Source organism: Dysidea avara, chromosome 2, assembly GCF_963678975.1.
Source record: "Dysidea avara chromosome 2, odDysAvar1.4, whole genome shotgun sequence".
NCBI lineage: Eukaryota > Metazoa > Porifera > Demospongiae > Dictyoceratida > Dysideidae > Dysidea > Dysidea avara.
The window spans coordinates 34,788,031-34,812,619 of record NC_089273.1 but is presented as its reverse complement, the minus strand read 5'-3'; the positions used below and the strand labels follow the sequence as shown (position 1 = coordinate 34,812,619).

Here is a 24,589-nt window from a genome sequence, read left to right as displayed (position 1 = left end):
TTGCGGTATACTAATTAAGCGCCACCTGGCCAAGAAGACAACTTAGACGAGCAAGAGCGAGCGAGAGAAGCTGTTGATTTTGATATTTTAACAAACAATGCTACTATGTATGATGACTGGTACGTACGTACGTACGTACGTACGTGTTGTAGCTACACATAGATGTGCCCGCTGTACATGTAGCACTTGACATGTGGTCATGGGCGGGGGTGGGAGAGAGGGGTTATGCATGTTTATAACAAGAGTTCATAGTGATTGCTTGGGAAACTTTCAGGGTGAGATACGTGAAGAACAATTCTCTTCAAACACTGATGCTAGAAGAAGTCCAATTCAAAGAAATTTTTGGTTCCATCGGTGTAAATGCAAATTTCAATAGTCCATATTTCAATAAGGCTAAAGTATGCAGTGCACTTTTTGGCTTCTTGTATGGCTTTACTGGGGTGCCTTAAATTAACCACAAAAGTCTGTTTTCCATAGGCTCCAATGTATTTTGACATCACTTTTGATTAGCTGTTGATCTCATATTATGGCGTAGCAATTACGTAGTAACATGGATTTTCAGAAGTTTCTGGAATCACTCTATTAATTGATCCTTGTTGAATAGTGCTGTGACCTCTAATGAAGTTAATATGCAGCGATATTGATGGCTTCTCAATTATGACACATGAGTTGTCTTTAGTTAAACAGCTAAAATGAGAACTCTTTTGTGAGGACAAATCGCTTTGTTGATAAAGATCACCATTCTTGCAATTTAATATTAATGAAAAGAGATTCTTGAGAGTTTAATCATTTGTTCTTTGTGCTTTTTCTCAATTAAATCACTTGTAATATTGTGTAAAGACAAGAAAATGGGAATGAACAAATCACCCAATTTGTAAGTTAATTGTTGTCCTACACATTGTGAAACTACTACATGGTCTGATATAATTCAGTATATCTCCTAGATAAAAGAAGCTATGTGTGTGAAATTTCATAGCAAGAAGGCTTAATAGTTGCTTTATCAGAATATGCCAAAAAAAAATTAATTTAAAAAAAATCACTGAAATTTAATTCCCACAAATTTTGCATGTGCCCAGATGTATGGTTTGCCAAAATAGGGTCACATATTCGTTTTAGCCCTACTTAATAGATGAAAAACATTTGTATAAACCAAAACCCACAATGCATTGTAACAAGTGACATTATATAAGTGTACTACATGTGTGTTGGATGATGATGTGGAGTAGTCCGTTCAAACTGGCTATGTGTATGAAATTGTAATTTTTAGACAGTCATGTATATTTTAAATATATGTGACTTGATTTAGTCTGACTGTATTCATCATTCACCTGAGCTCCTTCAAAAGCCAGTAAAATAAAATGTAAAAGTGTGTTAATAATTTTGTAATGAAAGAACTGTGTTTTCATTAAACAGTACAACATGAATGATTTTATAAAGTCTCATAGCTAGGACCATAACTGCGTGGGCATGCTAAAGTGGTATTATTGTTTTGGTGCCATATGTAACCCATTGAACAAAATCTCAGCAACCCGACTAGTTCGAATTTTCCCTAACCTTTATTTATTTTATAACTTCATTGTTGTCTAGAGGGAAAAATAATGAGCTGTTAGAGTTTCAGTAGTGAAACTTTTGGAGTTATATATAGCAATAGACAGCAAGAAGAGCAAAACAATTGTTTTGTACAGTGACTGTTTACAGGTGTTCATTTAATCAGTTGTGCAGCAGGCTATGTAGTTAGGACGTGTCTCACTGTGTTCACAATGAACTGAGGAATTCATTAAGGTACAGTTTATGGCCTTATCCTCCCATGCCATTAAGTAAGAAAGCTGTTCAAGCTTACAAACTGTGACAATAACATTAGATTTTACTGTAACATAAACAAACACACATAACTCACATTTGTACCTCCATGAAAAGGCAAATGTACTGGTATCAATTCAAGTATTGCTTCACTGTTTACCAAAGATTGTAAATATATATTTTATAGTATGCATTTTTACCCAGTGCATTTCAATGTGGTTTATCTCATAAACTTGTATGATTTATCTCTAAAACAGAGTTTTGCAAACTATGGTTAGAGTTTTGCTCAGCAGGTTACATGTGACAATGATCAGGTTAACATCAAGATTTCGACATACTGTACTGCAATCTCTTTGGCTTACACAATAATATTATGTTTAAAACCAAAACCCATAATGCATTGTGATAAGAGACTCTATATAAGTGACTGTTATCCAGGATTTGACTGTTATCCAGGATGAAGAGGTGATGATCATCTTCTTCAACAGCATCGTGTAAAGGAATTTTTGGGTAGTCACGTATATTATTAATATTATATGTGACTGGTTTTGACAAATAATGTAAGACTAAATTTTACAGTAGAGAACATTACATTGAGTGTACATTATTGGAAAAAAACAAAAACAAAGTCTAGTTTTTGAGTGATGTAACAGTAGTCAAGGGTACCAAGAAACATTCTAAGGCCTGGAGCAAAAAAAGACATGAAATTTTGTATATACACTCTAGGATTTTTACGTATAACTGTAAACAAAGTGCTGTAACTTTTGAAATGTTCCATTAGACACGAGGGACTGTATCGTGTAAGCAAGTGTGCTTGAGGTAGTTGGACTACAGTATGTTACAAGTTAATGAAGAGGATACAGTCAAGGATTATTTCTCAGCCGTGTTGAGTGATATTTCATGTGGTGACCAGATTTTACTAAATCACACATCTGGCAAAATCAAACTAACACCATCAGTGGATAGCTATGCTATTGTACTACTAGTTTTGACCCTCAAACTACTTGTGGATGGTTTTAACAGATGTCTCTTCTGGATGATGTGGAGAGCTTGAATAGTGGTTTCTGGGCCTGGCTGGCAAGAATCAGTGATATACTGGGGGATGGCAATAATGTTGGCCAGACATTTTTCTGTTGATTTTGCTACATACCAGCCACTAAGAAGCCAGCACTCATGATACATACTGCTTCGCTCGTCCAACTGCTCAGTTTTCTATCTTATTTCGCAGGAAACTCTACAGGAAGCTCTGTACAAGTACTGGAAGTGGTCTGAAAGCTAATAGACTGATGCATCTTTCGTGTGAATTTCATACATGTGCTTGCTATCCTTGGCAAGGTGTGCTGACTTGAATTCATTAAAACCATTCATCTTATGTGCGATTTGGATTGTTTTTCCAAATTGAGTCACAATTTGTTCTATCACACAGTACGTTAGTATTGTTTAAGTAGGGATCACCCGAAATGATGTACATCTCCAAATATTCTGCCTGCCCGCCCGCCCGCCTGCCTTCAGGCAACTGTAACTCAATATCGGCTAGAGTTATGGGCTTGATTTTTTCGCTGTTCAACATCGTTTCATCCCAATATGTGCCGTTTGGCATACTGTAGTATGTACAATCCACGCATCATGGACTTTCCTTTGTCCTCCTTTGTGTCCCATTTCTTTTTGCTGACAATGTGTCGATTCGCGGTAGCACTATGCATGGCTTTCCTACAATATGTTTGTAAACAGGAATCATCCGTATTTTCTGTGGTGACTGGATTGATTGTAGAGACGATTCTATCACTGTTCTTCATTTGTAACGCTGTATAACGGACTGAGCATAGCTGAAAGCGAAGCATAATGGCTACTACACTTTCGAGGAAGTAATTGATAGTTTGAAAAAAAAGGTGATAGTTGGGGGCATGCAAATCGTCATTTTTTGTGGTAACTAGATTGTTTCAGAGGCACTTCTGCTGTTTTTTTTTGTCTGTAGCACTGTGTAACAGGCTGAACGTAGCTGAAAGCAAAGCATAATGGCCACTGCACTTTCAAAGCAGTATTTGATAGCTGGGGCGCACGTCAGACGAAAACATTAATTCTGGCACCATCCTGCTTTTTTGATGCAGTATGCGTGGTCATAATAATGTTACAAAAAAAGTAAACAGACACGTTTAAGGAAAAAATAGGAATTTTAAATTCGATTAGGGATTATAGAAAAAAAAGTAGGGAAACAAGGGAGATCACCTACACCTGCAGATGTACTAGCAATTATTTAATCCCTATTTCAGTCTTTGTATATCTGCAGGTGTAGACAATCTCCCTTGTTTCCCTACTTTTTTTCTATAATCCCTTATCAAACTTAAAATTCCTAATTTTTCCTTAAACTTGTAATTACAATAGACCATATAACTGTCTGAGTTTTGCTTATTCCGTTATTCTGTGTTTTACAAACTCTCAAGTTACAATGACCCTCGTAGTTATGGCTTCAATAAGCAGTCCACCGATAACATTGTCAACACTCCTTAACACTTTGTATTGACATGATATCCTAAAGAAATCAAAAGTATTATGTACTTCAAGATACGCATTCATACAGGCCATACTGATTGGACACTCTCCTTTTTTGTGTTATGAATTCTCAGTTGTACTGTAGGCTCTGGTATAGCCACAGTTGAGGTCAAGCAATTATGACCTTCCAAAAGTTATTGACTAATCTGCTCTATGCGGCTGTTTATGATTACCACAATGGCCTCATCCATCATTTAATAAATCCTTACTGAAACAATTTATAGTATCATTTATTACCTTGTGTTGTGGGTTTGAGTTCTGGCTTTAAATTTTAGTAAACCAGTTACTGATATGTAACATTCTACTACTGTATTTGGTTCATTTTAAAGATGTACCCATTCAACTTTTCTGAGCTTTACCGATACGTACATACCTAGGAAATTTATTACTGATATTGTACCGATCTGGCATAAGTTATCTGATGCGATGATTGATCTTGTACAGGTAGTTCTTATAGTATTACTGGAGTCAATATCAGTGGTGGTGTGGCCTCGATTACACCAGACATTCAGCAGTGACAACACCCACAAATGTTTTAATGCATGCTCCTACCAAGACTTATCTGTAATGATTTTTAGGCTGTTGTAGCAAAGATTCTAATAGTTTAGTCTATTTGATATGGTGTAGCACCATACATTGTTTTCTGCCAAGGACCTCTGGTAAGTTCAAGGGTAATTAAAACAACTAAGTCGCACGTATTTATATGGTCTCTCGTAGTTACAATGAGCACCAGGCAAAGAAATGGCGCTATACTTTGGCTTATTTTGTAAATGGAACAGAGAAATGATAGAAGAAAACTAGTATGTTTGAAGAAATGGAGATAAGAAAGACTGGTGCCATGAATTGGTGGCTTCAACAGAAAATCGGTTTTGCTCAAATGGTCGAGATCGGCACTGATCCAATACTAGATCAGTAGATTGGTAGATCAGTACATCTCTAGTTCATATATTATACAGAACAGTAGCTAACTGCATGTAGTTGTATATTACGTAGGGTTTGTACTTTTCACAAAAAAGCCAGATACTGTACCTTCATATTGTCTTGGCAGTGTTAGTTAGGTATAACCAAGCACAAAAGTGCTTCCAGTACAACTTTGTATTTTCTACTGACCTACTTATACCTTCAGACAAGTGTAACTCAATAACAGCAAGGGATATGGATTTTATATTTCACTGTTCAATGTCGCTTCAGGCCGATAGGTGCCTTTTCATGCACAGTACATGTATCATGGATTTTCATCCTCCATTTCCCTTCACTAGCTTATAACTAAAAATGTCAATTCACAGTATCATGTGATCCGACTTTCCTACATTTGTAATGGAAATCGTCCATATTTTCCATAGGGCTAAATTGATTGCAGAGGTGCTTTTCTCATAGTGGGGAGTATAATATAGATGAAAATTAAGTCTAGTGTCATTCTTTCTATTTGTGCAATATACGCGTGTTCATCAGTCACAATTAGGTTACAAAATGGTTAACAAACACATGCTAGTAAACAAGTAAAAATATGAATTTTAAGGGATCAAAGAAATAATCACCTATTGACTTCAAATAAAAACCAAGTTGTTTCTATCAGCAAGATCTTTTGTTTGGTACCATGTTTTAACAAGTTAATTACTGTCTCAGGGAGTTAAAGACAAAAATAATCAGTGAAATAATCCACTCCTACTTTCTCCCATGGGCGAGATGGAACCTCATGAGGAATCATTGGTTCCTTGCGGATTGTTGAGGCAAACTTGTTGCAAAAGTTTATAACAAGGGAGGTCAACTGCACCCAAAGAAAAACTCCTATTTTTCCTTGTACTTGTACATCTTATAATTATTGTAACTTTTGATTAAAAGTAATGATCATAAAAGGGCATGTAGAGAATGCAGCTACACATAATTAACACTACACGACTTGTATCCAGCAAGAGGATGGCCAGAGGGTACACCTGGATAATTACTTATGCACAAGCCTGGAGTCCTACAACATTTATTTGCTATTGAAAAGACCTGTTGTGTAATGATCTAATCTCACATGCTATGAAATAAAATGTCATTCAAGAGCATCGAGATCCTGTTGCCTCGCTGTATTACAGGATTAACTCACAGATCCCTTTTGGTTGATAACACTTTCATGTTTGTTATTATTTTTAAACCAAAACCCACAATACATTTTAACAAGTAACATTATATATAATGCCCAGTATGAAGCGATGAAGACAGTTGATACATGAAGATGTAATAAAATTTGAATTTTTGGGCAGTCACGTATGTTTTGATATACGTATGTGACTGAAAGCAGCTGCAGTACCTACAATACATGTACTATATCATGGACTTCCCTTCGTCCTTCTTTGTGTCCTAGTTCTTTTCACTAACCATGCAAGGTGTTGATTCACGATAGCACAATACATCTTCTCTGTGGCTGTGTTGACTATAGTTATCATGTGTATTGTTTGTATCTTCCGTAGTGACTGGACTGATTGTAGAGACGTTTCTCGTACTGTTATTCATTTGTGACATTGTGTATATGAGTAGAACATAGCTGAAAATGAAACGCAGCTTCTCAGTAATTGATTGTTGGAGCACACGTTCAGATATAAAATTAATTTTATGGCATGCCTGGTGCCATTGGTTTTGTGTGGCATGTATGCACAAGTTCTATCATAGATAAGTATGTTATCAAAAAGAAAAACAATGAAAAGTTGAAGAATATAGTGAAACAAGAGAGACTGTCTATACCTGCAGATATAGTAATGGACATTGAATCCCTAATTCAGTCATGGTTATAGGCTGAAGTATATGGATTAGTATATCTGCAGGTATACACAACCTGTCCTGTTTCACTACTTTTTAGCTATTTCTTGTTTCACTAACACTGCACAAAACATTGAGTACTCTAATAGACCAGATACATCCAATAAAATATTAGCTAATTGTTGTGGGAAGAGCAAGTGGCGATGAGATACCCTAATAGAACAGTCACGTACATGTATGTATGTTAAGCAGCCACATGCTAAGAGCAAGTAAAGATTGAGATACTCTAATAGTAGCAATAGGACAGTCACTTCAAGGTGAAACTGTAGCTTTGCTCTTAGGAATGGTCACTTAATAATGAAAATTAATGCTGAATAAAATAAATAATTGTTGAGCAAAGTGTGGAGCATAACAGGTGAAAAAGACTCGTACCTGACTCCCTAATCACCCGTGTATGACATGCAAAATCGATTTCATTGTGACAACAATACGTTCAGTACTGCATACATGTATTTTTGCCACCACAGCATATGCTAAAACTAGATGAAAATCTCTGTAAATTTTTTTATTACAAGAAATGTCATATAAAAAAAGCTTTCATTGGTAAACTTTGTAATTAACTGTCATTAAGGTTACAGTATATTTTAAAATGTATGGGTGGAACAGATTACAGAACCTGCTCTAAACCAAGCAAGGGATAAATAATTTCACCAACTGTGTTGCAGATGTAATACAACTATTTGTACTTGTTTGTATATATTGCAGAACAACGACTGTTCTTGGGTGTGTGGTCCACGATAGAGCCGATAGAGCTGATGTTTTTCAAAACATGCTGCCAAATACCAGACTAACAGATTACTTAATCCCTATAATTTCGACACAAGTAACTAAGTAACTAAAATATCTAGGTCCTGTGGAAGCGATATTTTAATTTACTATTTGTGAAGACAATTATTTTATTAAACTTGTAGTAGTTTCTTTGAGTGAAACAAGTTCTTTGAAGGCTTGTATCTCTGTCACCGGGAAGAAATATGCCAAAAATGCTACCACAGGACCTAATAAATTTAATATACAGTATCACCATGCCCCAGAACTGCCCATAGAGCCTACAGCTTTTGCTGCATTTGGTGGCGGAAAAACATGGTAATGACAGCTGGAGCTGAACAATGTACAGGCTGGCTTACTTGTGTTACTACAACAACTTGTAGTGTTCCACCTGCCTCAAACTACACTGCAGTGACATAAAAACATTAAATATGAAGGGCTTTGTGTTCACTTTAAACCTTTCATGCTGTTAGACTAAGTAGACTGGTTTTATGGCCTACTCAAGAAGGATAGGCATTCAAGAATTTGAATGATTACCCGTGACTGTACTGTAACCATAAATGCAGCAATTTCCTCTCTTTTTTTGTTGCATAGTATGTTCACTGTTGAAAGAAAAATATAATATGCTCAAAAATATATGAAAGTTACCACATACAGTAATTTTGCTGTATGTTACTTTGTATCTTTTATTTCAGGTGCTGCTTTGACAAGAACTGATTACTTATGTAGCCACCTTTGGCAAGAACAAAGATGAACTACAGACAACAACTAGATTATGTACAAATGTGCCATGTCAAAATAATGCTCAAAAATGGTCAGTGGTGTTTAACAGATAGCAACTTTTCCATTTTTTTCCTAGTTTACTGAAATTGTTTTCGTAAAAGTGTGTGTGTGTACCTACCTATCTATCTACCTATGTTTGTCCGTACGCACCCACGTGAGCAAAATCGTTTAATAACGATAAAAGCAGCTTTTACGTAAGAAGTAAAAGTGAAATGAAGTCTGTATTAAACTTCTGCACAGGTGAACTTTGCTCTGAGGTGGTTTCTTTTCGGCGGACTGAAATACGGGTGTGGTGACTTTCCTCAGACTACCTTCCCCTTGAGGTTTTCAGGCATTTAGCAACTGAAAAACAACGGTGCAGGCCTCGTACACTGCCAGGAATAGCCTATCGCTTTGAGTTGAAAGGGGGCGTATCCCTTAAGTACGCGAACGGAAATGAAGAGCCTTTGTCGAGAGAATTTGTGGGAAAAAACACGTTAGTCACACTATAAAACAGTTTAGAAGATAGTTTTGAGCGTAATATGTTGGTAAAAGCGGTTTATTTAACAAACGCTTCCTTAGCAGTGCATAGCAACGTAATTGAACGAATTACGAATATTTCATGAATTACGAAATACGAGAAATAGCTAATTATATTATTGCACAACCCAAACTACCCTATTGTAAAGTAGTAATACATAGTTGGTTAATTCATAGTAGTATATACTGTCTATAGTTATTCCAGATGAGTTAGCTAGCTGCATGGCGCCTGGTTTTTAGAAGTAGCACAACATCAACTTGTTTTCCATTTAAATATAAAGTAAAAAAATGAATGTTGGCCAGGTAGAAAAGTGACCAATAGCCGATTGTTATTTTAATACTTATTGTCCACTACAAAACTTGTATTCAGCAAGTGGATGGCTAGAGTGTAGCCTTACCAGGATATGTATAGTCATCAATAAATATACAAGCCCAGAATGCTGCCGTTTCATGTATGTGTATTCCACTGAGCAAAAACCCCAACTTGTGTGTAATTTTTCTTGAACTTTGTGACTTCTTTGTTGTCTAGAGTAAAAACCAATGAGCTATTAAAATTTCAGATGAATACAAAGTAGTTATAACAATAAACAACAGGAAGAGCAAAACAATCAATTTGTACAGTGCCTATATTTAATCAATCATAAGTCAAGAGGTCAACAGGCTATGTAGGGACTTGTCTCATTGTGTTTACCATAAACTGGGAGGTACAGTTGTTAGCCTATATCCAGTGTCCATTCGTATTTTAAAGCAAGAAGGCTGTTCAAGCTATGAAACGGAATGATGTTACATTTTACTGCAATGTGAACAAACACACATTGCTCATGCTTGCTTCATGGTATTGAAACAAAACAAAGATATTTTTACTGTCCATGAAGAAAATTTATTATATTTTTGTTCAAGCATTGTTTCATTGCAATTGTTCACTGAAGCGTTTTGTAGCATGCATTTTTCTATTTCAATGTAATTTATCTCAAAATGCAAACTAGTTGAGTTTTCGTTCAGCAGTCACATACATTTCCTTCGTAAATTTCTGGTAATTGTCTCCAGGCTGTGAAATAACATGTCTTCAACATCACCACATTAATTTTATTCCGTTGTATGTTAAGATCCTGCCAACTTCCTGTATTATATAAATCAGGGTTTTTCTCAACGGTCCTTATTGAGATAGCACAGTTTTTAACTGAAACCCACAATGTAATGTAACAAGTGGCATTATATAAGATGTACAATGAGGTAATGTTAGTGATATTAGAGTTTGATTCTTGCTGATTGTTTGGTAGTATTACATAGTTAGAATTTTTGGGTAGTCATGTATGTTATTAATATGCATGTGACTGGATTTCACATTTGAAAGGGAATGTACATAGTTAGTTTTCAGTAAAACTGTTTTTTTTTTGTCTGTGTTGAAGAAAGAATGGCTTTTTTCTTTCATGTAGATTAAGGGCACTCTCAAGGGTACATCAATCACCATAATACTACAGCCACATACAATAATATGTAGAACATGTATACCATAGTGCTATGCAATTATTGTGAATAATTGATTATTGTGAAAAGCCATTGTTTTTGCTGCGAAATTTTCATTATTGCATTATTGTGATAATGGTAAACTTCTGGAAACTACATGTGGCCAACGTGAAATGAGAACATTTTACAATTCCAGTTTAATTCTAACGAATACATTTATTGTCATGATACTATAGCTTCCAGATATACCTATCTAATCCATAACAGCCATGCTGTAAAAAATAAAAGAGTGCGGCCCTCAAAGAGACTGTAAGTGGCACAAAATTCACCTGAGTTATCGTTATTGAAGAAGAAAAAGATGAAACAGATTTTAAATACTTTAACTAGTTCTGATTTTATCCATAAATGTACAAATTATTTATGTAATACATGTATTTATTACGTGTAAATTATTCCCTACGGATAACTTGTTTACAGCTGATCTGTCTACTGGGTGACTTGAAATGTAATTGAAGTCTCTACAGGGTGATTTGCTTGTAGATGAACTCTGTACAGGATTCTCTCTACAGGGTGACTTGTTTCTAGCTGAACTCTCTGCAGGGTTATCTGTTTGTACCTGAACTCTCTACAGGGTGATTTGTTTGTGACTGAACTCTCTACGGGGTGATTTTGTTTGTAGCTGAACTCTCTACAAGGTGGTTTCTTTGTAGCTGAATTCTCTACAAGGTAACTTCTTCTAGCTGAACTCTCTACAAGGTGATCTTTTCGTGGCTGAATTCTCTACAGGGTGATTTGTTTGCAGCTGAACTCTCTACATGATGGGTTTTTTGTAGCTGAACTATGGTACATACCTCCCAAGTGCAACGTCACACTCGCTCGCACATGCAAATTTGCTCGAGATTTTAAAAATCACTAATTGAGGGGCGTGGCAAATGTTTCGCTTGCGAGACTATGTGGCAGCTGTTTTGTTCATGAAAATCGTGAGCAAAACAGTTGCCACGCCCCTTAATTAGCTATTTTTTTAATATCGAGCAAAGTTGTGTGTACGAGCGAGTACAACGTTGCGCTTGGACTGTACCGTATCTACAAGGTAACTTCTTCTAGCTGATCTCTCTACAGGGTGATTTGTTTATAGCTGAATGCTCTACAGGGTGATTTGTTTGTAGCTGATCTCTTTATGGTTTTTTTTGTTTAGCTGATCTCTTGAATTCTCTTCAGGGTGACTGCTCTATTAGGATGAGTGATCTATTAGAGTATCTTGATGTTGCACTTGCTACACCAAGTTGAATTTCTTGTTATAACTCCGTGGCTTTAAGTCTGATTCTTCTACACCACTGAAGAACCTTTCTAAGATGATTACTCCATCTGTACAGCAATTTTCAAAGGATTACTCCAAGCAGTTTTTCTGATAGGCGTGGCAAGTAGCTGTTGCTATTGTTCTGGCAGTGATGTGAATAAAAATAAAACAGGTCCTCAAACGGAAACTTAGACAAAAAGGTCCTCAAAAAAAAATACAAAATACCTCGAGTGATAATTGAACCCAGGACCTCCAGTGCTTGTACCCAGAGTCCTAACCATTGTACTACGTAGTTTCCAGCTACCCATTTCCCTTAGTTTCTATCTTACATATCTCTGAGTGGAGTAATTTCTATATAGCTAATATATATTGAAGGTGAAGAAGAAACAAAAGCTGAACCCGACCCTACTCTAACACTAAAACTACTTTTCGCATCCTCTACAGTTGAATACTCGAGGCAACCTACTAGATTCATTCCCTAAAGTTGAATGCTTGGGACAACCTACTAGATGTGTTCCCTAAAATCGAATACTTGAGGCAACCTACTAGACGCATGCCCTAAAGTTGAACACTTGGGCATAGCATACAACTAATGTGCTTGATAGTGAGAAATCTAGTGGACTGCTGGAACAATAGCCCTGGCAACATATTTCCTGCTGCCGAAACAATAGCAATTTTGTTTTTTTATTAGCTAATCTCAATTGCGTGATTGTTACACACTATTGGTTTTTTCGTTATATCTTCGTGGTTTTAGCTCGATTTCTTTCAAACCACAAAAGGTTTGAGCTTCAACACTTGACCTAATTTGATTGTCAGCCATATCAATAAGCCACAATATGTCGATATATCACAATACGCGATATATCAATACGGTTTGGGTTTGTATGGATACAGCAATATTGTTGTAAAATGATACGATACGCAATATACCGATATAAAATATTGTTGCATCTGTAATCAGATATGGAGTTCGCGTTTTATGGCAGTTTTTGTAAATTTACGAAAAGACAAAGAAAAAAGAAAGAAAATAAAACAAAGAAACTAAGCTAATTTTTTAAGTTGCATATATCTCAGGAACGCTTGAAGCAATTTTGCTCAAAGTTGGTGTGTAAAATATTGAAGTTAGTGCATGGGCATGTCCACGACAAAAATCGTTTTGTTTTGTTAAGGCAGCTAGCACAGCTAAGGGGGTGCGAAAATCGTGTTTTCTTTCTTCCTGTTAATATACTCACGGTGTTGTGCACCGGCTTCTTTGGCCACACGACACACTACCATGTGTCTTGATAAAGCATGCACAATGGAATAATGAATGACACAGTGATAATTTATAGAGATATTAACATTATGTAATATTAGTATTTGCGTGTGTAGTCAAGTATCGTGATAATGAGGTACGTTAATAAAATTTCAATATCACACACCCCTAGTATACCATAGCAATGACCAAAATTTAAGGTCAAACATGCAGTTATGAATTTTTCAAAAATTTGAAACATGCCATGATCTTGACAATCACTGAATAATTATCTGTTTTATTCTCTCCTAGCTAATCTATTGTATTTGGGTTTGAATTTGACACTGTCAGACTACAGAGGAGGTTGGACGCACTTTAATTACCATTGAAACAAATTGCACAAAATTCAACTGTTGCAGAGTAGGTTAGTACATTGATCTCAGTATATATAACTCAATGAATCATCATTGTTTTATTAATAGAATACGTATGTAGAGACTGGTGAAGTAGTGTACACCAAACCGCAACTTATTAGTTCCACCCAGAATTCAAGTGTCAATTACAAAGCAAATTATACTGCCTAGCTTGAAGCTTACGTGAAGGACGATCAAATATCTAATAATCCTGACTGTTTTTCAGTTTTGCATTGCAACAATTGAGCATCACATGAATTACCAAATCAAAGAATGCAATTAAAGGTATGGCTCACGTGAACATATCCAACCTCTTCTGGTCAGGCCAGATTTTGATAACTGTTCACCTATGTGCATGTGGAATCTATGATCACATGAATGTTGTAATGGGATTACATTTAGAATGATATGGTATTGAGTAAAATACCTAAATATCTAAAACTCACTAAGAGATGAGTGTGTTATCATTCACATGTACATCAACATCCCAGTTATTACCAAAAGTTTTCTAAGCAGCATAATAATAAAATGACAATTGTACTACAAAGTAAGAATGGAAGTAACCCAATAATAAACAAATTATTATAAAGCAGGTGAGTACTTCACACACATACTTGTCTGCATATGGCTTCGCTAGATGTATGGCCATCACTAAAGATCCGTTGATTTTGCCCGCAAAATTTTTGACATAATCGATGGGTAAATTGCAATGAGCAAAATGCTGGCATATTAGGTGCAATTTTTGTGAAGTGGACATAAAAATTGCACAAAAGATCGAGATACTCTAATAGAACAGTCAGACGCGCTAAAATATCGACAATGCATAGCTAATTGTTACAGGAGCAACAAGTGACAATCGAGATACCCTAATAAAACAGTCACAGATGTTAAGCAATATTAGCTAGCTTCTTGCTTTACATATTAGAATTGCTGATTGAGATACTCTAATAGAACAGTCACTTTAAGGCGAAACTGTAGCTTTGCAATTGGATTAACAAAGATCAGTGCTGAGCAAAATTTATAATTCTTGAGCAAAATATGGAGCATAATAGGTGAAAAATAAAAGAATTGCTGGAAAGAAAAATAGGTGGAAAAAAAAGCAAAATAGACTGGTCCCTAGCCATCACTAAACCACGAAAGATATTAAAAATTGGTATTTTGGTAGTTTAGAAAACCACTGTGGTATCTAAAAAAAACCTTCATTAACTACTTATACCTAATACCTCCCAAACCTTGGAGATTAATTCCCTTAAAACTACATGCATGTGTTTCTTGCCACCATAAGATAGCTGAAAACATTATATGTATAAACGTCTAGCATATCACAAAAACTCTTTCATAAGTGAATTACATGTATTTACTTATAATATAACTTTCATTAAATTTAGTACTTTCCTCTATTAATTATTTTACAATATGTTTATTGTTAAAAGAAAAAAAAGTTATACGTGTTAATAAATATACGAAAGTTACCACATAGAGTAGTTTGTGCTGTGTGTTACTTCATATCTTTTCTTTCAGGTCCTTCTTTTGTCAACAACTGTCATTTCACGTAGCTGCTATCTGTGGAAATAACAAAGATGAGCTACAGTCAACAACTAGAGAATTGTACACATGAAAGCATATGATTAAACAAAACATATTCCACTTGTGTAGTGTTCTGACTAATGGTCACAAATTGGGGAAGATTGCCATAGATTACTTCCTATTTAAATAAAATGCATTCAAAACCTGGTAACAATGAGTAGCTTTTACTTGTGGCATATCCAATTTAAAAATTCTGTCTACAACATAATGTGAGTAAGTAAAACTGTGCATATGTAAAAATTATTAAACTGTAATTTTTGTATGTTTAAACTATATCACCAGAGATTTGTAAACTGCAGTGATTGACTGAACCATGAAACTCTAAGACAGTACGTACCTTTTAAAAAATAATATAGTATATGTGTTTAAGTACGTACGTATACATGATAGCAGTGGAAGTAACTAATACTAGGAATTACTGAAAGTGTAGTGGGTATTGCAGACAAAAGGAAGTCTTTATCTTGGTGGGAGTGCTTGGGATCATTTTGAAGGCAAATTTGGATTTGAATATGCCTCATTAATTGTCAAGCTGTTGTCATGGAGAAGTGAGGCTGATAGCTAAGCAATAGTTATGATCTATCGATTATCGTGATAGGGAGTAGCTCTTGCATGACTGGTTGTTCCGATGTGACATTCTATGTACTACTTAATTTAACAACGATGACATCACCAATTTCTAATATTACTGACCCCAATAATACAACGCAGCATGAACAATGCAATATTATTGATGAACATGTACAGCAAACAGTACTACAAACATTTAGTCATACAAACACAGAGATGTTGCACACCTTCAGTCTCAACAGGGTATTCCTACAGTACTTCAAGTTGAGTGGTAATCCGTAACTTAATATTGATGGCAAAAGTGTAGCACTTGTAAATATACATCACTTTATCTTGACAAGTGCTATAAATGTTTTGTTGTTACATGACACTCTTTGTACTACATGATTAGATTATCTCATGTAAACGTAGTAAGTAGCAGTTGCTCAATGTTTAAAAACATAATTCTTGAACTAATTATGGTAGAATAATACTCAACACTATTTCCAGCCTGTTATACCCCACATTTTGCTGACTTAGTATTTTATAGTGATAGTTATGACGATGACAATTGGTGTGAGTGGTTATTATTCAGTATCAGAATAGATCAATATCAAAATGTCAATATCGGCTCTGATTTGAGTAACAAGAGTTAGGAAATTTATATGTGACCATCTGGGAAAACCGGTCTTATCGTCCATCTGAAAGTATTGAGAAACGCCAGTTCTAAATATTCAGAGTGTTGTAGCTTGCTAATGGTGGTAGCTACACCTACCAAATTTTACACGTTTTACAGCAATTTATTACCTTCTAGATTATCTACTGAAGAAGTACAGCTAAGTTTCCCTACCATTTTAGATAGTTTTTTTTTACCGAAGTTGGCTGCATCAGGAAAGCTCCAAAAGGTGTGAGAGGTGGGGGCCTAAAAGGTAGGAAAGATGCTGTTTAAAAATTGTAGAGGAAAATTTTGGGATGAATCAGGCCAAGTTATGGGCCATTCAGGTCTCAAAGCTGACTAAAATAAAAAGAAAGTCAAAGCAAATGTATTTATTGAACACCATGGAGCTATACAGCCACATACAGCCATTCCCAGACTGACCAGAACTCCTTTGGAGCCCCACACCGCACGTACGAATCGCAGCATCCAGGAAAACCAGACCACTAAAGTCTAGCTGATTTTGATTGCGAGATTAAATAGATTATTCATGTACATAGCTTTGTGTTCTGGGTGAAAGATCGAATCTGCTGACATGGGTGATAAGACCTACATACACCTGCAGAGATACTGTATACTAGTGGACATTAATCCCTGATTCAGTGTTTTAATAAGTGTATAAATACAACAGGGACATTGGAATTGAAAAAAAAAAGAATTCATAAGTAACTGAATAAAGAAAGAAATTCATAATGCACACATTTAATTATTACTACATTTATTTTCACAGAAGTGCGTAGCTATGCTGATTATTGAAGGTCAGGTGACACGGATGCAGTACAAAATAACTGGCAGATCAACTAATAGCTATATCAATATAATTACATACCATGCCTTGATTTATTCATGCAAAAATTTACGTAAACCTGTGGCTGGCTTATGTACAAAATTATATTAGAACAATAGATGATTAGGAATTTATTTAACATGTTATTAGAATAATGATGGAACAGCTGGCAGCGAGCAGAAGATTAACAACAGGCTGTTGTGCATGTACTTACCTTTTTATAAGTTTTCTATACCGTTTAAAATTCAGTGTCATGCTGCTCACAAAAGTTTTGGGTCTCTTCTCAGATCCATTGAAGTGTGTGACGGTTTTCTAATTCATAAATACGTGATTTTGATTTACAGATATTTAACGTCATCAAAGTTTAGTGTTTACAGTAGAACTAAGCATAAAACTACACCGTTTTAAAGAGACGCTGAGGATTTCAAGACTACTACTCTAAGATGCAAAATAATTTTTTTGGGAAAGATTTTTAAACAGTGTATGAGTGTGTTAATATTAGTATTGAATTTTTTAAGCAACATAGTTATTCTGTGCGGACGACAACAGACACAACTCAATTACTTACCCATTGCACATGCACAGGGAAATAAAGCTAATACTATACTTCTTCACAGGTAAGAAGGTGGTTTCATTTCCTCTGCGATTAAAACACAGGTCAGCTTTGGTGACGTCAGATTTTCTAGAAAGGCTACGTACTAGACAGGTTTTTGCAGATCTAGATGCAATTTCTCACCTTCAGCCAATGTTACCATTGTTCTCACTACATCAATCATTTTAATTCTGAGTTGATTTTCAGCATTCGAAACATCAATATCATGTATTTAGTTATTTTCTGTCATTTTGTCCATATTTTAGTGAGCCAACGTTGATGAGAGAATCAAGTTTGTAAGAGCGATCAAAGACTTTCTGTTTTCAGCAAAAGTTTTTCCAAAAATTCAATGACATAAATCAGATGGAAGTTATATACTCATATTGTTGGTCAAGATTACAGACTTCACTTTATAATTGTGGGTTTTGGTTATCAAATTTATAACTCTTTAAAATAACAAGTACACAAAAAAATTGGAATTTTTAAGACCATAGCACATCGATAAAAGTAATGAAACAAGCTGGAGTAGTGCATGATATTAAATCACATTAAAACAATAAGAAGTGTAATATCCCTACTGTGCTCAAGAAATGCACAGTAGCGATATAACACTTCTTATTGTTTTACTGTGATTTAATATCATGCACTACTCCAGCTTGTTTCAGTATTTTCTATTGATGTGCTATGGTACCTACTCTAGTTGAAAAATTCCAATTTTTTTGGTACTTGTTTGTTAACTTTTTTTGTAGATAATATTATTATGATTGGTGAACCCATGCGTATACTGCATATGAAATGGCACCGCACAACCTAGCTATATCGTCTGAAAAGTGAAGTATCCATTACATTTCGTTGTCAGCTATGTTCAACCCGTTACACAGCAGTACAAATCAAGAATTGTTTGAAAAGCATCTCTGCCACCCACGCAAACCGAAAGAAAAGGTTGGTGCCGCGCACCCCAGTAATATCAATTATCGTCTGAAAAATGAACTATCCATTAAGCTTCATTGTCAGCTATATTCAATCCGTTACACAGCAGTATGAATCAAAAACTATTCAAAAAGCACCTCTGAAATCAAAATAGCCACTATGAAAAATACGGACAATTTCCATTACAAAGGAAGCCATCATGTGCTACCACCAAATCAACACTTTTCGTTGTCAGCAAAGATGAATGGGATACAAAGGAGGACACTGGTAAGTTGATGAAGAATGCATTGTATGTATGTCCCAACACTGATTGTATATACTGCGGTATGCCAAAAAGTGCTATGCGTTATTGACATTTGAATACATGGTATTAATAACAGGAAGATATCACAGTATATCGATATATAGTTAGCTTGCTATTGTAACTACTGCATTATTCCTTGGGCCTAGTATGAAGCAGTACGCATCCAAAAAAAACTAGTTCAGTACAAGTAGGCATGTGTTGTAATGTGACAACCTCAAGTTTTTGTTTAGGGCGTGTCTGCTAAACCATCAACAAATTGGGTAATTAAACACCCAAGGCTAGCTGGGTTAAAAGCAATCCTATACTGGTATTATTGATATACCAGTATTTTGATATATTGGTTATCAAAGGCTGTCATGATAAGATAATCGGTTATGATAATATCATGATAAACGGTACTACCGGTATATCGCAGAGCACTAATGCCAAAAGGTATCTCTCGGGCAGAAGTGATGTCAAACAGTGAAAAAATCAAGTCCGTAGCCTTAGCCGTTATCGAGTTACGCTTGTCTGAAGGCATCAGTAAGTTACTTTGTCAGTCAGTCAGTCAGTAGAAAATCCCGTTAAATATTTTTTTTAATTCCGTAGGAACTTGTTGAAAGTGTTTTGGGTCAATCTGAAAGCTTGTTTGGGCTTAGTTATACCTAACCAATACTGTCTCATTGTCGTCAGGGAAATTGACGTTGGTTTTTGGGTGATGCTATTTCGTGGGCCATGCCTACTCCTTTGTGGTTCCTACTATACACTACTATCATACTGTATAATACAATATACATTCCACTTTTACCTCTATATGTCAGTGGTCGACTTGCTAGCAAAATGGCTGCCAAGAATTTTGCACACAACTTTTTGATGTTCAAAGAACTTTGTTCTACAACACAAATTAAAGCTGGTGGCTTTCTGTTGCACCAAACTGTTTTTTTTTGTTAGCATGATCAGAGTGGGCATAATGAGAGGTCCAAGTTACAGTGGCTTATACGGATGCAGTTTTAAAAGTTTCGTGTGGCTTTAAGGGTTAAAACTTACCACTTAAAAAAATCCCAGTATCAGTGACTTGGCTACTTGGGCTCAGATTTAGACTTTTCCAGGTTAGCTAAATCATTTTGTTTCTCATATAAGCTCACAGCAGTACTTATTGATAGTATGAACAGTACTATTAATTTAGTAACCTTGTTGACCATTAAAGCTCTCTGTCACAAAGGCTGTGTCACTTGTTGGACATACGTATGCTAAGATACGATTGAATTATTATTTTGTCCATATGTTATAGTTAATCCACAAAGCTACTGTGTCACCCATGAATTAGCAGCATGGTGATAGAAAAGAAATAGATGGATTCCAAACAACCACAATATTTATGCATTCTGTTGCTAAACTTTACAAAAGTATCACTGCTTGAAAGGACAGCAACACATTGATAAGTACTAACATCAAAATTAAAACCCACAATCACAAGTTTAAGGTACAACTATAAAATACCAAGCAATTCTCTGTATCAGCAGTAATCAAGCAAGGGTGTGGTACTAATTACCACTACAATATTTTTTAGAAAGGACCATACACTTTCTGGAGGTCCTTGTATACAAATTTCAGCTATGTATGACACACACATGTACCCACGCATGCACGCACACATGCACACACACACAGAGGGACAAATAATTCAAACATTTAACTATCTGTTCTTAAAAGGAAGCAGAATAGCCATTCACTTTACAGGAATGATAATCGGGACGCACATTTTAACTAATTATTAATCACAAGATTGCAGACATGCTTCCTGCACTGTTCTTTTAATGGGTGGGACAAAGCTGAAACAAAGCGAAATAGTAATAATGTTTTCCGGCAATTGATAGTTGGGGATGCCTGATGGTGCCACTCTTTCCTTTGCATACAAAACAGTATAAGGGAAAATAGTAATGTTATATTTGAGTAGGAAACATAGAACTAAAAAGCAATGAAACAAGGGAGGTCTCTATACCAGTAGCTATACACTAGTGGATACTTAATTCTTACTTCAGTCATAGCTATATCGAGTCTGTAAACACAAGCCACAGAATGAAAATAGTTAACTCCTATACGGAGATATAACCTGTTGTGTGATTGGGTGTAGTTTGTGTCCACATGCTATGTTTTTGCAGGCCTGCCTGGTAACATCTATTTATAACACTAATCTCAGAGTATAAGCTTGTAATCTACAAAATGCTCTTAACAGTATAACATCACAAGCATAGCCGGAGTAGCTACACATTTCAAGTCAAATAGTTACATATGACCTTCCAAACTTTTTCATTAGAGCTACATGTGTCTTTGTGTAGTCTCATCAGATAATTATGAAATAATTTAGTTTCACTTGTCTTGTTGTATTGTGGTTTTGAATTTTGTAACAAAAGTTGGACCAGATTTTATGAAAAATAGCAGCTTGCTTGAAATTCTACTGAATATATGTGACCGGATCTGGGAAACCCGACACAATAGCCCATTTTCGAATTCCTGTTTAGTAAATGTTTATAATCTAATTAGCCAAGTGTATTCCCTAGCAACGTTTCAGCCTCATATGCCAACAATTTTTGGAGTTACAGACCTACAAAGTAGCAACAGCTGAAAAATTGATTTGTACAGCAAGTATCTGGGAAAAAAAAAACAGGCGTTTACTAAAACGGTTGTAGCTTACGAAAGGATGGACATAATGGGCTGCAATTTTCACCACCGCATTTGCCATGAATAGGGGAATCATTTACTCGGTAAGTTTGTCCTTTTATCACCTTACTTCACTGGATACAAAGGCAAAATTCATGAAGAAAATTGATCATGCATGATTGCTTCGACGTCACGTAAACAAATACTCATAACTTACGTATCCTTGGGTCTACTGCAACAAAGCAAAAAATTTACGAATTTTTTTTCAACAATACGCAAATAATTCACCATTTGTTTTCAATGTTTTATACTGGAAATTTATGCTTGTGCTATTGTGTTGGGTTTTGGCAGATCTGGTCACATATGTGCATCCCAGTCATTTTTGGATATGAAAATCTCATAGATGGGAGAAATCTGAATTTCAAATTTCAAGGTCCAAGAGAGACCACTGGAGTACATGATCCAGTCCAACACTCTACAAGTTGGAGAGAAAGCCGGGCAGATAGCGTACACCTGTACGTTTAAATGTGAGAATTTACTTTGCATCACATAAGGGGGTTTTCTGGAAAAGCTTATCTTGAGATATTTGCAAAGAAACAAGTTCCCTATAAAAATCAGGAGACGGTTTCCTTACATTCGTACTGCAATATGACCAGAGGAGACCATCACAACACAATGCTTACACCTGTAACCATACATACGTACATTTATTACATGCTTCATCCATCCCTGCAGAACTAAATGGTTTAGTTATGAGGGAGGGTATGGACAGATATAGTAAATGGTTCATACAGTTCAGTAGTAATGTATAGTAGGGTTAGGGCCTCCCACCAAAGAATATCACCCCCTAAAATGGACCTCAAACAAAAAAGAAATGGACACACAGAAGGACAAAGTTATATATGCAAGTTCATTACTGAATCCTAATTTAAGTGTAAGTATGAGTATAAAGAATGATGTTTATTTAGCCAGTCAGTCAGTAGAACATTTCAATCAACAACAATTTCAGTATGCCCCTGCATCTATTAACATCAAGTCTTTAATTTCTAATGGCACATATCACAAAACAACTACCCTTCCCACAGTTCATCATTAATTCATACAGATCACCTTTATCATTTAATTTTCAGAAACCAAAACCCACAATCAATAATAAAATGTAGTCATATAAATACAGCTAATATATAGTGACCATTATGATCATCTTTGTACGTATTAAGTGCCTGTAGATTATTTATTTTTTGAAAAAGTCTATACAATATCTGGAGGCCTTTGTTAAAACCTAATCCATTAACCGTTAGGCCTCCTGGAGCGATAATTATATAGTGTCCACCAAAACATGTTATATCAGACAAACTACAGGTTTAAATATATATGTAACAATTTCACACTTCTGATCAAAGGAGCCGCCATAGCGTTTTTCCCAGGCACGCTTCTGTATTCGAGAAGGAAGGCAAAATTCACTGAAAAATGATTGTCGGTAAATTCTTTCGTCACCGCAATGTAAACAATCGTCTGTAATGTTTAAATCATTTTGTGTATGAAGAAGAAACAAAGATTTTTGTACTCCCTATGAACAGGCGAACATGATGATACCCAGGATTTATCCATTGGAGGCTTATTTCGCCCACCAGTGAGGCGATAAAAACTTGCATATTTTTTTTCTTTCTGGAGCTTGCATTTTTACCCATAGTTTTTAAATGTGTTTTATTACAAAAGTACTATTGTGCGTATATCGACAGTTTTCCAAAATTCGGTCACATATAATCAATGCATAAGTTATATCGCTTGGTGCCATATGGAGCCTATGATGATTAACGGGGTTAATCATGTTATACAGCTTATCACTGGTAGGACTGTATAATGGTAGGACTGTATAATGGGAGTTCCCATTTTCTTGGTAACAAGTAAAACTGAATACCAGCCCCATTCACGGTATCAATGTTGACCAGACATGCCTTCAGAGGAACTATAGTGACAAAGAGGGATATGAAATGCTTTAACAAGTTTAATTAAAATGTTCTAATGACTGACTGTTTGGATAACTATTACCTTCACAAAAGCATTGCTCAATAATGACTAATGCTATAGGTTTGATCTAATTATGTTTGACATCACTCAGGCGTAAAGTGTGCCTTTTAGCCCAACCACAGCAACTATGGTGCATACGTCATGGACTTCACTTGGTTCAATTAGATAGCTTAGTACGTACAAATAAGAAACATTATGGTATTCAGCTTATGACTGGTTGGTAACCACAAAACCAATTGGAGTTTTTAGTCCAGCACATGTTTGTAATATTAAAGTGTAACAGACCACAACACAAAGACATACTGTGTGTATATATCACAGATTAGAGATACACAAATTTATTCTCACCTCAAAGCTGTAGAGATTCAACTTGTACATAGTTGCCGGGGGAATCCAGGATGTTGGGAAGCAACTTGTTGTCCTTCTCGCACCATTGGTAGTGTCTCATAGCAACAATATTAACAAGTTAAATACACCCGTGACATACTGTATAAGTATAACCACTGCAGACACTATACTGTACATTACCATGATGAAAATTGGTTGTGGGATTGATTAATACTCATGTGATTACCGATTAGTATGCACGACTTGGATTTGGCCATGAATACCACTCACAGATGGAAAACATTTTGTTATCGTCGCTACCCTACGATTTGAAAAACACTGGGCTAAGGTAAAAACTAGTGCTATAGCCTATTCACCAAGTAGAACCTCTAAAAACCAACCGGTACCTTCTTAAATCCGACCAGTACAATTCTTACATGTATCACTGATGCACATGCAATATACTCTAATACAACACACAAACATTCTAATACAACACA

General features: G+C 35.7%; 2 long non-coding RNA genes across 4 annotated transcripts in view; one reads left to right on the top strand and one right to left on the bottom strand.

Annotated features, from left to right (window-relative positions):
* Window positions 1-3: 3 nt before the first annotated feature.
* LOC136247156 (uncharacterized) lies at window positions 4-17,505 on the top strand. Of its 3 annotated transcripts, XR_010697126.1 has the most exons (6): window positions 4-119; window positions 8,613-8,731; window positions 13,530-13,641; window positions 13,700-13,915; window positions 15,152-15,546; window positions 17,209-17,505. It is a non-coding gene; the product is annotated as an uncharacterized lncRNA (long non-coding RNA). The 3 variants fall into 3 exon arrangements; XR_010697124.1 differs by lacking the exon at window positions 17,209-17,505 and having other exon boundaries at window positions 15,152-17,202; XR_010697125.1 differs by lacking the exons at window positions 13,700-13,915; window positions 17,209-17,505 and having other exon boundaries at window positions 15,152-17,202.
* The window catches only part of LOC136247155 (uncharacterized), a 23,397-nt gene continuing 13,794 nt past the window's right edge, over window positions 14,987-24,589 (bottom strand). Inside the window, exon 2 of the long non-coding RNA XR_010697123.1 lies at window positions 14,987-15,193. This is a non-coding gene — a long non-coding RNA (uncharacterized lncRNA). The remainder of the gene's footprint in view (window positions 15,194-24,589) is intronic.